This window comes from Python bivittatus, unplaced genomic scaffold (genome assembly GCF_059951505.1).
Source record: "Python bivittatus isolate LINGU-HERP-01145 unplaced genomic scaffold, Pbiv_v1 ctg000480_np1212, whole genome shotgun sequence".
In the NCBI taxonomy this organism is placed as follows: Eukaryota; Metazoa; Chordata; class Lepidosauria; order Squamata; family Pythonidae; genus Python; species Python bivittatus.
This window is the reverse complement of record NW_028277075.1, coordinates 40,383,351-40,398,563: the sequence shown is the minus strand read 5'-3', so window position 1 is coordinate 40,398,563 and position 15,213 is coordinate 40,383,351. Positions and strand designations below refer to the sequence as shown.

The following is a 15,213-nucleotide window of genomic DNA, read 5'->3' as shown; positions in this document are numbered from 1 at the left end:
CAGAATATCTTTATTTTTTGTGCTAAATCCTGCAGTGAATAGCAATTTGCTGCTGTAGACATTAATTGGATACACTTGAAATTTAATGGTTGAAGGTTAAAGCTTTGCTCAAGCTGCTATTTAGAAAAAAACCCCTTCATATTAAAATAATACAGAAAACATTCATCCCTTCAAATTATATGAAATCCTCATCAATAAATCTCTAGAACACAAGCTTCATGGTTGACTATATTAAAAATGAATTACAAGAACTCAGCTTGCACCCAGCAGTATTTTTTTGCAAATTAGTTGATGACAGTTTTAAAAATCAGTTGGCAGCTTTAGGCTATTACTGCATTCTTGGCTGGAATAAAGTTATTCTGTAGTTTCATGCAAGTACTGAATGTATTCTGTGATTCCATCAGGGAATAAAACTGTATATATAAGGACAGTTTTTCAGAGGAGATGTGATCGAGCCATTACTGTTAATGGTGTAGGGCTTCAAGGTGGGGCAGAAAAAGTAAAACCTGTTCAGCTAGAAATCATACCATGATAGAAAAATAAACATTTACATCATGGGCAGTAACATCTTTTAATCTTAATGTCTCTGAAAATCAATAGTCTCCCTATATTTTATATGTTACATTTGTGCTACCAATAAACAGGTGTTACAAGTTATACTGCCATTTAACTTGCAAATTTCCCAAATTAACAAGTATGTTTGTAAATGTCTGTCCCAACTATAAAAGAAAAATTGTACATAAATACTGCTTCTTTGCAAGCAAATTCAGTGCTCTAATTACTAGACTTTAAATAATTTCTTCAATTCCTGATCCACCAATGCCAATAGAAGTTGTGCCTTGTTTCAAATGGATCAACATGTGTCGTATTATCTACACAGATTCTGTGAAAATAAACCGGATATGTTCTCCTCACCAATGGAGTTAGAGGATTTTGACTACTTAGAAAGACTGAAAATCCACCCAGAAATCTCTGATTAATTGTACTGAAAAAAATTAATCTTGGCTGTCAGCAAGAGATACCAGGGAAATAAATGAAAGATCAACAGATAATGAACGAAAGCAGATATGCTTTTTGACAGATTAGATCAGATGAACAGTGGAAAAGGACAATATACTGATGCTACACCATTGTATTCACACTCTCCTGCCTGATATAGATTAATTCTATGTGTATTTACTCAAAGTCCTACTTTTTCTTTTTAATAAATAAGTACAACTGAGTTTCTCAAACTTTGCTGTGTCAGAACCTTCTAACATGATACATTGATTTATATGATACTCCCCCATCAATAAAATTATCAGGCTATGTTCTGAAAGAGCCAGTTTGGTGTAGTGGTTAAGGCACCAGGCTAGTAACTGGGAGACTGTGAGTTCTAGTTCCACCTTAGGCACGAAACCACCTGGGTGACCTTCAGCCAGTCACGCTCTCAGCCCTAGGAAGGAGGCAATGGCAAACTACTTCCAAAATCTTGCTAGGAAAACTGCAGACTTGTCCAGGCAGTCACCAGGAGTCAAAAACTGACTTAAAGGCACACAAAAAAACAAAACAAAAAAACAAAACAAAAACCCAACAACAGCTAAAAGGGCTTCCACTATTTGACAAGGGTCCTACCAAGTGAGAACGTGGCTCATATGTATGCAAGCCAGGCCTGTATACCCAATCTGGAAAAAGCTCTCTTTGGATGGTTTTGGCACTTGCAAGAACTTCTGTAACTCTTCCAGCTTGCTCTTGCTTAAGACCCAAGGTAACACCAACAACTAAAAATAAGCTTTTCTTCTTCTAGGCCCTTATCATCATGGTTGCTCTCTTCTGGAGTGTTTATCATGGCCCTTCCTAAAATGCAATGCTCAGAACTGGACAAAACATTCTTTTTTAAACATTCTTTTATTAAGAATTTTAATTACAATAGTAAAAACTAATAGAAACCAGACTTAGAGAAAGAGAATGTAAAGAAAGAATAAAAAGTGCAGGAAAAAAGAAAAAGAAAGAAAGAAGATCAATAGAAGAGAACATATGTAGCTCAGGGTTGAACTGTGGAGTCCTTGGGGTTCTCTGAGCTTGATTGTTTTCTTGCAGATGTTTTGTTGCCCGACTAGGTAGCATCATGAAGATGTTACCTAGTCGGGCAACAAAACATCTGCAAGAAAACAACCAAGCTCAGAGAACCCCAAGGACTCTAAAGAAAGAAGAAAAAGAAAATAATATAATAAAGAAAAACAAAAATAAATATATAAAGAAGTTACTTCCAACCTTCATCACAACAAGTATACACAAACTTAGTAACTCTTCACCCCCTATAAGGTTACAAACAGATATGTCTCCATCCCATACACCATCCTTTATCTATAAGCAAATCCATAAAACATCAACTTTTCAATCCTGGTATCAGCAAAAGTCCATGAAGGGTTTCCAGAACATTGCAAAAAAAAAAAAAAAAAGTTCTATTAATCAGATAAACTACTTGATCAAATAAACTACTGGACAAAATATTCTAAGTGATGTCTGACCAATGCAGAATAGAGAGAAACAGTGACTTGCGTCAGATCTCTTTCTGTGTCTGTGCTCACCTTCGGTTAGGATGGACTTGTTTCTGCCTAGTCTCACCTTCCTCCTTCCTAGGCTTCTTCCTGGGGGCCATCACAGGGTGAGATCAAGTGCAACTTTTGCAAATTTGCTGGTGATCCCTCAGGGGGTCAGTATGAGTACCCAGGATTTCTTTATTTATTTATCAGCATTTATCAACCATTCCAAAGGACTCTAGGTGGCTCAGAAAACAAACAAACAAAAACTACATCAGAACAACCACAACGAACCTAGAAATATCTCAACAAGGAGAAAATAATTAAGGTATCTAAAATAACTAAGATGGCAAAATGACTTAAGACAGATGCCCATCCTCAATTAAGTTACAGGAAGGCAGATCCCTTTGAGCGCTAGCAAAGTAAGATTAGTTTGACAGTGGAGCCAACTGTTCGGCGATCTCTCTGGGATGCTTTAATGGGGATTGAGGCGTTAATAGGAGGTTGATGCGCTTCACCGGCTACACTCCACTGGATCCACTTCCCAGTCAGGGTGAAGGGGCTCCGAGAGGCGTGAGCCGCCACAACGACTCCTACCAAGCGGAGTAGGTACGCCGCTAAGGGTGCGAGATCTGGAGCGCCGCCGGGAAGGCGGCAACAGTCTGGGCTCCGGGACGTCGCGAGGGCGGTGCAGTGGCCACTTGGCCTGCCAAGAAGCGCTCGGGAGGGTGTATGCGAGGGAGTGAAAGAGAAGGCTGGCGGCAGGCTGGGCGTGAGGGTCCGGCTGGCTGTGAGGGAGCCTCCCCCTGACCCTCCTCCTTCTCCTCCTCCTCCAGCACAGCAGCCTGGGCCTGGGCCGGGCTCGGGCCGAGAGGCGGAGGCTCTCGGGAGAGCCCCCAAACTTTGCAGAGAGCCTGTCGCGCTGGCGGCAATGTGGCTGCTGTGGCTGCTCCTGGGCTCGGCGGGTGAGTGGGAGCTGGACGAAGGGAGCGGAGGCGGGCGAGAACAGCTGCCTGCTCCAGTGGGGAAGAGGCGTGGGCTGGCGGGCGAGCCAGGGGGATGCTGGGGGAAGGGAAGCCTTCGGCAGCGGGATGGAGCCTTGCCTCAGGAGCCTTTGCGCGTGGTTGCTTCACGCCGCCTCTTCTCCTTCCCGCCCCCTTCCCGCTTTGTATTTCTCTTCAGGTTGAGAGCGGGAAGTAAAAAGCGCAGACTTCGCTGCCTTTGTAACACAGGAGTGCGTTTGTTTCCCTTTGCGGCAGAGGGGGCGGGGAGGGCGCGCTGGGGTCGCCTAGGTAAACCTGGGCAACGCTGCTTACTTGTGGCGGTTGCGTCGCAGTAGTGTTTACATGGCCCTGCGAACGAAGTCATGGGAGCAGCTTCTTTGCTGGTTCGGTGTGTGCGTGCGGGGAAAAGTTGCTTAGCTGTCCTTCAAAGCTTGAGAAGCAGGTTGGTCAGAATGGAAGACAGCCTCTCTCTCTGTCTCTCTCTCTGGCCAGGAGTGCTAGCTGCTCTCTTCTGTTGAAACGTTATTATTAGATCCTTCTTAGAGTAGCTGACAATTTCTGGCCTTTCTGACAGGCCAGTTTGTTTGTTTTGGCAACCCCAAAGTCCCACCCTAGAAGAAACCGTGAACCTCCTGCATAGTAAAAACATAATAATAGAAACATAAATAAAAGCTGGCAGAAAGCTTTCTCTCCCTCTCTCCTTTTTAAGCATTCTAAACCATCAAAAGTGTCTTGTCCTACCCCTCCCCCCATAACCCCCAAACACTTATGGACCTAAATTAAATCCTAGTGGCCTTCAGTTGGCAGCCTTGTATTGTTTTGGTGAAAAGCTCATGCTGTCCTAGGCAGTTCTGTTTTTAAGGTCTATCAGCTTTTCATTAGTGTTTGTGAAGCTGTGGACATCGCTTTTTCTCTGTCTCATTGGTAGTAACTTTAATTTCTGTAGCAGTGTATATTCTTTGGCATTGAAAAGACAGGTCATGGTTAGTATGATTTCTAAAAAAATTGGTTTGGATGCTTCTGCCAAGTAATTTCTAACGAACTAGAAAGAACACTGAGCTTTCTTTACTTGTGATTAACTATAGCAGAAATACATCTTGACAATGAATTCATCTGATCGCCAGTCCATACCTGAAGTAGTGTACGCTGTCTTTAGTTGTACAGTGTAAAAGTTGTATTTTCCTCTGCATCCTGACACATTTTGCCTTGGATACAATCTGATGTGCTTCATTGACCATTCTGTTAGTGGTGCAGTCAGGGATCACCCTGACATTTACTGGCCTAGGGATCATCCTGGCACCTCCTGGACACTATAATGGTGTGAGCACGCCCCATCCCCTCCAGTCTCTGAAGCACCGTCCAGGGTTTTTTTTTTTCAAACCAAGGTCTCCCCATGTTCCCACCAGATCTCTGAGTTGATCCCCAAATTGGGGACCCGGATTAGCTTGAACAACATTTGACCACCAGTGGTAGTGGTAATGATAGCTGCATGGTGCCAATCTCTGTAACACTCTGTGCAAGTTGTTTAGGCTGCTTTTGAACATGGATTTAACACTTCTAGAATAGTGCTAAATCCAAAGAAGGCCTAAACTTGTGCCCATAGGATTTTTGATATCTGGCCTTATTTTCAACAAAGCATTTTCAAATTGCTTGTGCACAAACAGAACAAGGTTTGACTGATGGTCGTCTCTTAAAATTCCTTCTGAGCCACAGCCTTAAGCCCATTAAGGAGAACGATTCGTGGCTAGTGATACATAATGGGAGGGGAGAGAAACAAAGCCAGGGAATCTATAAATCTTCTCCTTATCTGGTCCTATAAGTCTAAATAAGGACAGTATCATTTGCTAGCTTTGTTCCTGTGGCAAGATACAGATTGCATTGTTTGAGTTCTCTGAGTTTGAGAAATCCATTGATACAAGATGCCAACCCTGAGCTACTCAGATTTGCTGCCCTCGCAAGGTAGGGATTGCCAGTAGAGGCAGCAAATTTTATGCTGATGTATTTTTCTACCAGCTCAGGGATGGTGAAGTCCTTGAGGAGGAAATGGGATATTTAACAATATTAAATTTCTTGTATCTCTAGTACAAGAAATATTTGCTTCTAGACTGAGAAATCTGAACAGCTGATTTAGTAATGCAAACTAGGAATATTTTATCCCACAGTTTTAAAGCAATAAAACTGTGTCCCAGCCCCATTTACATTCACCCAGGGAACCCATATTACAGAGAGTCAAGAACTGGATACCTGAGATGATCTAGTAATTTGGGTGAGCACTTGAATTACAGTATACCAAACTGAGGGGTTTGACACAGAGCTAAGAATTGCTTATTAATCTTAGAATTAAGAGCAATTCTACATTTTTAGCAGCAATGTTGACTGCTGAGGCATACACTGTTTAATATAGCCAATAAAATTACACTGATGCCATTTAATTCACAGTTCTCTTTAAAAAAAATCTCAAGTTTAGTTCCTGACCAGCTGAACTTTTTGTTAATGTCAACACACAACAGTTTTTGCTATACTTCAAATGTTAATATGCTTATATTTGACAAACACAAATTCTGATGTTAAAGGTCAAGACTATAAACATATGTATATTCAAGGGATTGCAATTCTCACAGTTAGTGAGAGGAAATTTAATATTAACTTTGTTACATGTTTACATTCTGCAGATACAAAACTGTTGGCAACTTTCCTATTTTCATGACACTTACCTAGATTTTTTTCAGCATTTTCAGGTGCAATAATGTTATACTTTGTTGTATTCTTTTAGACAACACTCATTTATTTTTAGTTGACTTTTTAATTCATGATTTTATATTGAAAGTATCATTACAATCTGTTATTGCTTGAGCAAAAGGAAATAAGTCTGACAAACATTTTAATTCAAAGAATATTTAAGCTTTAAAACTCATATTTTGTGTGTACTGTTCTTTGGTTCATGAGTAAGAATAATTTTTATTGACACAATTAGTAATAAAGTCATGTTAGAAGATTTATATGATCAGTTAACATTGCCTTTCATAGAATGCTAAGCATTTCCCAGCAGTCTGAACTACTTTTACATTACTGTCACCTGAAGCTTAAAATATAGTGCCTCTTCCTTCATGAAAATGTGCAAAATTAGTTTTTTTCAGAGAACATGTTCTCTTATTCAGTGACAACTTATTTCTAGCTATCAGTGTTGCATTTCAAGGCAATAAACTTTATAGCTCTGATTTTATTGGTGTTTAAAACACCATCTTCATTAGGTACTACTCCTGATTAGGTGTTACATTTGTGCTAGACAAATTCAGAATCTGGAATTGCTCTTTTCTGAGCAGTAATTATACATATTTGGTAAAGAATGAATCAACCCTGTTGTATGTGAATATCACCATGTCTGTTGATCTTGTCTTGTATTGTAATGGGCTGTAAGAATAACATTGAGAGACAGGAGGAAGAGCTACAGCCTAGACAACGGTCTGAGAAATGAAATCTGAGTCCAAACCAGAAATGTAATTTGACAAAGTGTCTCAGAATTGACCGTCCCTAGTCCTCTGGAACATAAAGGCAGGGGAGAAGGGAAGTGCCTTCAGACTTGCAAGGTTCTGTTACTGTAACCATACAATAAAGGTAGTGTTAGTATTCATGACTCTGGTTTCCTTGTCTGGACTGCCTTGAAGGGTTGACATGTACGTAAATGGTCTTTATTTTGTGCTTACAACTTCTAGTGTTTTATATACAGTCAGGTCCAGAAATATTGGGACATCGACACAATTCTAACATCTTTGGCTCTATACACCACCACAATGGATTTGGAATGAAACAAACACAATGTGCTTTAACTGCAGACTGTCAGCTTTAATTTGAGGGTATGTACATCCAACTCAGGTGAACGGTGTAGGAATTACAACAGTTTGCATATGTGCCTCCCACTTGTTAAGGGACCAAAAGTAATGGGACAGAATAATAATCATAAATCAAACTTTCCCTTTTTAATACTTGGTTGCAAATCCGTTGCAGTCAATCACAGCCTGAAGCCTGGAACGCATAGACATCACCAGACGCTGGGTTTCCTCCCTGGTGATGCTCTGCCAGGCCTCTACTGCAACTGTCTTCAGTTCCTGCTTGTTCTTGGGGCATTTTCCCTTCAGTTTTGTCTTCAGCAAGTGAAATGCATGCTCAATGGGATTCAGGTCAGGTGATTGACTTGGCCATTGCATAACATTCCACTTCTGTCCCTTCAAAAACTCTTTGGTTGCTTTTGCAGTATGCTTTGGGTCATTGTCCATCTGTACTGTGAAGCGCCGTCCAATGAGTTCTGCAGCATTTGGCTGAATGTGAGCAGATAATATTGCCCGAAACACTGCAGAATTCGTCCTGCTGCTTTTGTCAGCAGTCACATCATCAATAAATACAAGAGAACCAGTTCCATTGGCAGCCATACATGCCCACGCCATGACACTACCACCACCATGCTTCACTGATGAGGTGGTATGCTTAGGATCATGAGCAGTTCCTTTCCTTCTCCATACTCTTCTCTTCCCATCACTGTGGTACAAGTTGATCTTGGTCTCATCTGTCCATAGGATGTTGTTCCAGAACTGTGAAGGCTTTTTTAGATGTCGTTTGGCAAACTCTAATCTGGCCTTCCTGTTTTTGAGGCTCACCAATGGTTTACATCTTGTGGTGAACCCTCTGTATTCACTCTGGTGAAGTCTTCTTTTGATTGTTGACTTTGACACACATACACCTACCTCCTGGAGAGTGTTCTTGATCTGGCCAACTGTTGTGAAGGGTGTTTTCTTCACCAGGGAAAGGATTCTTCGGGCATCCACCACAGTTGTTTTCCATTGTCTCCCGGGTCTTTTGGTGTTGCTGAGCTCACCGGTGCGTTCCTTCTTTTTGAGAATGTTCCAAACAGTTGTTTTGGCCATGCCTAATGTTCTTGCTATCTCTCTGATGGGTTTGTTTTGTTTCTTCAGCCTAATGATGGCTTGCTTCACTGATAGTGACAGCTCTTTGGATCCCATCTTGCGAGTTGACAGCAACAGATTCCAAATGCAAATAGCACACTTGAAATGAACTCTGGGCCTTTTATCTGCACATTGTAATTGGGGTACTGAGGGAATATCACACACCTGGCCATGGAACAGCTGAGAAGCCAATTGTCCCATTACTATAGAGCCAAAGATGTTAGAATTGTGTCGATGTCCCAATATTTCTGGACCTGACTGTATAGCATTTTCTTTTTTATTGTATCAATTATCACTGCAGTAAACCTTGCATGCTATTGATTATGTTTCTTAATTTTGATTTACTTCAAAGAAAGATATTGCTTAATGCTCCTAAAGTTTATTTCTCTTTTCTAGTCCAATATGATACCATTACTTTATTCCCTGATTTCTGAAATTATAATTATAGATCAAGTTATATATCAAAATGTCAATAATGAATCTCATGTTACTATCACTTGTTAGTGTATCAGTCACTTTCAATTGTCTATTCTGTTCTTGCTTAAATGACTGGTTATCATCGTCTAGGAGACATATTCTTTACTTTGCTCAGGTTTTGATTGTATAATGGATCCAGAGTTTCAAGGGCCATGTTTTTTTCTCATTTCCTGCAGTTCTCTGGAGCTCTCCCAAAATCTTTGTATGTTTGAGGGATCTTTTGAAAAGATTAGGAAGTGATTGCAGTGTATCAGCTGCTTCAAACATCTCATGAGTTCCTATTGGAAGGTAGCCCGGCTCAGCGTGGCAAGGGAAATAAATTGTGGCCAGTTCATAAACCAGGAACTTGCGTTGGTCCAGTTTAACTTTGGTGAACACAGCTCTTCTGTTCACAATTTAGGTCTGGAACTAGGGCTGTTCGATGCTGTGAAGTGCATGGAGTTCATGGAGCCACAATTGTAAAACAACTGTGCCTTTTCCGAGGATCACAAAGCTTCTTTTGCAGCTGCAGCGTGATTCCTGGAAAAGATATGTTTGGTTTATGGACTTGTAGACAGGTTGTGCCCCCGTGAGCTCTGAAGTATCTTTTGCCTTTGAATCTGAAGCACTGCACATTTCTACGAGAAACAAACTGTGATGATGTAATATAGTTATGATCACAAGCAACAAAGAAAGCAGCAGAATGTGAGATTGTATTAAAGTATGCCTTCTGCCATGATGACGTTCCTTTAAGCATCATTAAGTTTGTTTTTCCATCAGGAAGAATAATTTTTTGATGGTGTTGAGCACAACTGTTCAACCTTATTGAAAATATGTTTCATTTATTTTATCACCTACTAAGTTAACTGCCTATCACTTGCTACTGAACAGTTATCATAATAGATTTCTGAAATTAAAAGAATGTTAAGTAGAAGCACACATAAGTAAAAAAGGTTTTCAAAATTCCTTTCTGCTAACTGAGCAGGGAGCAATGTTAAAAAATAAAATAAAATTTTGTTCCAAAACCACTCTGGAACAAGTGGCAGTACTATTCTTCATAGATCCCTTTTAGTAATTCTAGATTCAAGATTTATCCGCAAAGCAGTGACCTAATAAATTAACATTAAGGCCGATTAATTACATTGCATAAAGGAGGGTCTATTATTGAGAAAAATAGTTTTGTAGTTTTTCTAAATTGGTCACTAATCATCATGGTTTGTATTGTTTTGTTTCTTCACAGCATTTATTATTAATCAGTCACTGTCTGCTACATGCTGAATGAAATTACATGAAGAATCCAAAATTAGACAAGCAATAAACTCAAAACATTGTCTACATCTGAATATAAAAACTAGAAAGCTATGATAAAAAGAAAAGTGGCAACGTAACTGCAAAAGTTATCACTAATTCATAATTTTGCTACATATATTACAATATTTATTATATAATAACAGTGATAAATATGATAATAATTGATCAGTAATTTAAGCCTAATGGAATACATTACTGTTTGACCAACTGTTTAGCTTTTTTTTTCCCAAAGAAAAAGTTGTCCCAGAAGTATCTGTTGATCTATTAAATCTCCCCCATTTAAGTCTTAAGTCTGTTATGAAGTTACTTGTCACTCTTTAGCCATACAGTCTGACTGTGCAATCATTTCTGCATCAGCAGTTTATAACTGAATATTGTTTCCTTTGCTCTGCTTGCCAGGCTAATACTAAATTATGAAGTAATTCTTTGGGATATAATGATATCCCTTTTTATTAACTTCAACCACTATACTGCTTCTCTTCCTACAATAAATGTAGTATTTAGTACTTTTATTTGGTATGCACATATATTTGAGTGCAGCACAGGACCTATTTTTCCTATTTTCACCAGCAACAACACCCTGGAAATAGGTTGGGCTGACAGAGAATGACTGGTTCAAAGTCACCTAGTGAGCTTCCACGGCTGAGGGTGGACTAGAACCTGGGACTCCATATTTCTAGCCCAACACTTCAATAATACATCACACTGGGTGTCTTATCGTAACTAATTTCTTTTTATTCATTTTATTCAACAATTCATGAACATGTTCATCAGTGTCTTTAAAAGTGTAGAGAAACTTGAAGTTTTCATCAGCTTCTATACATTTTTTTAGTACTAAAATTAGTATCGAAAACTTGATCCATTGTGTCACAAATGAAGATCAGGAACATCACATACGTCATTAAAATAGTCTATGGATCATTTCTTGAGTCATTATCACTTCATCTAAATCTATAGTTTGCTTTTTAAATGCTTTTAACTTTTTTTGAAAAGCTTACTGGAGGAAACTAATGATTTACAAAGAAACATTCCTTAAAATTTGAAGAGCTCAAATTATGCCAAACTTATTTCTTTCATTAACGGCTTTGGGCAACCACTTTTTTTTTCCTTTTTAACTTTTTTTTATTTGAACTTATGAATAGATTTTTGTCTGTATTGTGTGTGCACTATATTACTAACAGAGCTTTTTGTATTGTTTATTAACATCTCTTTTGAGCTGGTTTCTTGATACTGACTTATTCATAGATTTCATTTTTAAGATTTCAGAATATTGGTAATGACAGTAAAGAATGATTGGCAATTAAAAATAAAATAATATCAAATGAATTCTAGTTTATTTCACAATATTTTAAGCTAGTTTTTAAAATAAACATATATGACAATTTATTGTTTGGATTAAGCATGATAAACTGATGCAAATGAAATTACAGGCTTTTATGTTAGTGCTGGCATTTACTTAAGTGGTATTGGAGAGTTTATTTTAATTTTTAATATGCTTTTAGAGACTTTTAGAACCTAAAGGATAACAATATTTTTATGCATATTTTTCCTTGGTGATCATTCTAGAACTATTTACTATGAATAAAGACAATAAAAAAACACCATTGTAGATAGCGTGAAAGTCAAACCCCATCAGTAGAATTTGATTTGGTCAAAACAGTCTAGTTAATCCCATTGACTTCTAACTCACATGTATACTTTATATCTTTGGGATGTTTTATTCATTAGAGTTGCCAATATAATGACTATTCCTATATGGAATGGTGGGTGCATCAGTACTATATGGGTTAAATGCCTAACTTCCACTCTCTAACTTACAAAATGCATACTGTGCACAGTAATGGAGAAGAGATTTTGGAAAGTACTGATAAGTTTCGATGTAAAGTTATGAATACTAATGAATGCTAATTATTAATAATAAAGGATTACAGAGCATATTTATTTCAAATAGGTGTGTGTTATGTAATTTAAGTATTTAAAAACCCAATATTAACAAATATCTTTGGATGGTTGGGAGCATTAATTAACTTTATCTTTGAAAGATGGAATAAAGAAAGCAACGTTTTCAAAGATAATGACTCTGATAGAATTAAGATGTTAAGATTTTTGTTGTTTTTGACTTTTCAGCGAATACACAGAAAGGGTTTAAATGGATAAGATCTACGTTTTACCCACAAGGATCAGTCTTTGAATGATTAAGAGAATTTGACATTTTTAATATTGTTCAATTTTATTTTGAACAATAAAAGTTTAACACAAGTATACAGGGATTGTAATTAGTGTTATAGCTACAAGGCTTTAGCAGAGTTGTTAACAGCTCCTGGTTGTAAATTGGCAGAGACACAGTTGAAGGCAGGAAGCAGTATCATAGTCCCAGTCCAGATCAATTTCAAGATAAGCTTACATTCCTTGCTAAAGATCAGATGGCAGTGTTGAAAGGGTTTGTCAGAACCAGTTAAAGAGTCAAGGTTTCCAGAGAGGCTACTGTGGCTTGTATACAAGGCACAGAATATATGAGTTTGGGGTATCACTGAAATTGCTCCAGTGTTGTACTGCACTGAGCTTAAATATTAGATATTTAAGAGATAGAAACTCTCAGCCTCCAGCCAAGCAATTGTACGGGCCAACTCTAATTGCAGGAGCTCATTTATGTGGGTAGACTATCTTGCCCAATGTGTTTCACTACATAACCTAAGTACTTCTTAGCCCTCTGGCTTTCTGTACAGTGTTGCTGTGAACTGGACAATAGAAAGTGGACAATAGAAAGTTGCAGTTTCCAGAACCAGGAGTAAAAAGATCTGATCATTTCACTTCATTGGTTCTACAGCCCAATGTCTGGAGGCAGCACACAGTCATCAAAATAGTAGCCACTGATAGAACAGTCATCTAAGAATTTCTTTACAGTAGTTCCCTTTTGAGGTAATCTAAATTAGCAAGCAGCACCCCATCTTGTGGGAACATATTCCACAGATTGATTATACACTGCATAGAGAAATACTTCCTTGTACTAGTTTTAAATGTTTTACTAGTCAGTTTCATGAAGTAGCTTGAATTGTCAACTTCCTTGATGACTATTCATACCAGAGGCATGACATTCAGTGGATTTGAAATTTGTTAATTAATTAGTTAGCAGCTAATTGGCCTCACTGGAAAACTCTTATTAAGCCTTCTGAAACTTGATATCATGAGTACAAATCCCAGTATCCCTACCAGCATTGTCAAAATAAGAGAGCTGCATTATTATTGTTAAAATTTGTATAGCTGCCCACTCCAGAATATTATAATCGTGGATTATACCAGAATATTATGATGTTATTACACACACACACACACACACACACACAGAGTCCTTGACTTACAACCATTTGTTTAACGACCATTCAAAATTACGATGGTGCTGAAAAAGTGACTTACAACTGGTCCTCACACTTACGACCATTGCAACATCCCCACAGTCATGTGATCAAAATTTGGGCCTTGGCAACCAGGATGTATTTACAATGGTTCCAGTGTCCTGGGGTCATGTGATCGCCATTTGTGACCTTCCCAGGGGGCTTCTGACAAGCAAAGTCAATGGGGGAAGCCGGATTTAGTTAATGACTGCATGATTCACTTAACCATGTCAAAAAAGGTTGTAAAATCAGGCATGAGTCACTTAATGACCGCCTTGCTTAGTGACAGAAGTTCCTTATGATCACAAGGCCCACATAAGTTCTTACAGCCACAATTGGGACTAAAACTTCCATCACTAAGCAATGGGGTCATTAAGTGAATCTTGCCCAATTTTACAACTTTTTTGCCACGTTAAGGGAATCACATAGTCATTAACCAAATCCAGCTTCCCCCATTGACTTTGCTTGTCAGAAGCCCCCTGAGAAGGTCACAAATGGTGATCACATGATCCAAATATAAGAAGAAGCATCCAATATTCTAGCTCCATAGACTCAGTGGCAATTGGAGCACCATATGGGTTCAATAAAATAATAAAATAAATAACATTATCATATAACTGATTGACTTTTATGGTTGGTAAGAATGTGAAAAAAGAAAAATGATATTTCAGAGCTGTCTAGTCTTGGCAGGATCTCACCTGTCTAAATCAAGAACCTGTTTATTGGCATCCTGACAAAATATCTCTGTAAACTTCCACTTCCTTTTGTGTAATTACTCTGATAATTTTGGGAGCTAGAGTGCCATAATGGAGAGATCCATGTTCAAGTCCCCACTTGATGGTGGGGCTCATTGGTACACCAAGCCAATGACTTTATTTTAGCCAAACTACTTCAGAGAGATAGGATATACGTTTAGTAACTAAGAAAAGTCAGAAGAGCTAATATTTTTCCAGCTACTTGTCAACAGTATGAGTTTCACTGGAAAACAGTATAATCCAATGTTTTGGAACTGATAACAGGTACAAGATTCCATGGTTGTGTTTATTTTGTAGAAATTGAGGAAAGTAACCATGGAAATCTGTTTGAAATCCAATTATACATATTGTTTATACACGTTTTTGGCGGCATGCAAGTGAACTCTCAAACTGTGTTTTGGAGAATTGTAAATAAATGCTGTGCTAGCATATTCCAATTACTCATGACATTCATAATATAATTTGTAACAGCCTCCTTAATAATAAGTATGTTTTACTTCCATGCCTGTATCAGGAAATTATGGGATGAGCAATCTCTTTAAAAATCTCTTTAGAATCTGTGGGTTTGCTCCTACTTTAATGAGTTCTGTCAAATCATAGATCATTATTTATTTGTCAAATGTGTATGTCCCCCCAGTCAAAGATTCTGGATGGTTCACAAATGCATAAAATCCAGTACATCACAAATTATAATAATCAAGAAAACACAATTAAAAAGTCATTAATTAAAAAACAATAAAACTGGATAAAACGTTAGTAGCAACTCCATTACATAACATTGTAGACCCCAAAAAGTAAATGGAAGAGAACTGTCT

General features: G+C 38.2%; 1 protein-coding gene across 3 annotated transcripts in view; it reads left to right on the top strand.

The window, feature by feature from the left end:
* The first annotated feature begins 3,362 nt into the window (after window positions 1-3,362).
* LDLRAD3 (low density lipoprotein receptor class A domain containing 3) overlaps window positions 3,363-15,213 on the top strand; it is a 164,425-nt gene continuing 152,574 nt past the window's right edge. For 2 of the 3 annotated variants that reach the window (XM_088145773.1, XM_088145772.1), the window contains exon 1: window positions 3,384-3,487. The gene's annotated coding sequence lies outside the window, so the exon portion shown is untranslated. Of the gene's footprint in view, window positions 3,488-15,213 lie in introns of all 3 variants that reach the window. The other variant, XM_088145774.1, reaches the window with a different exon arrangement.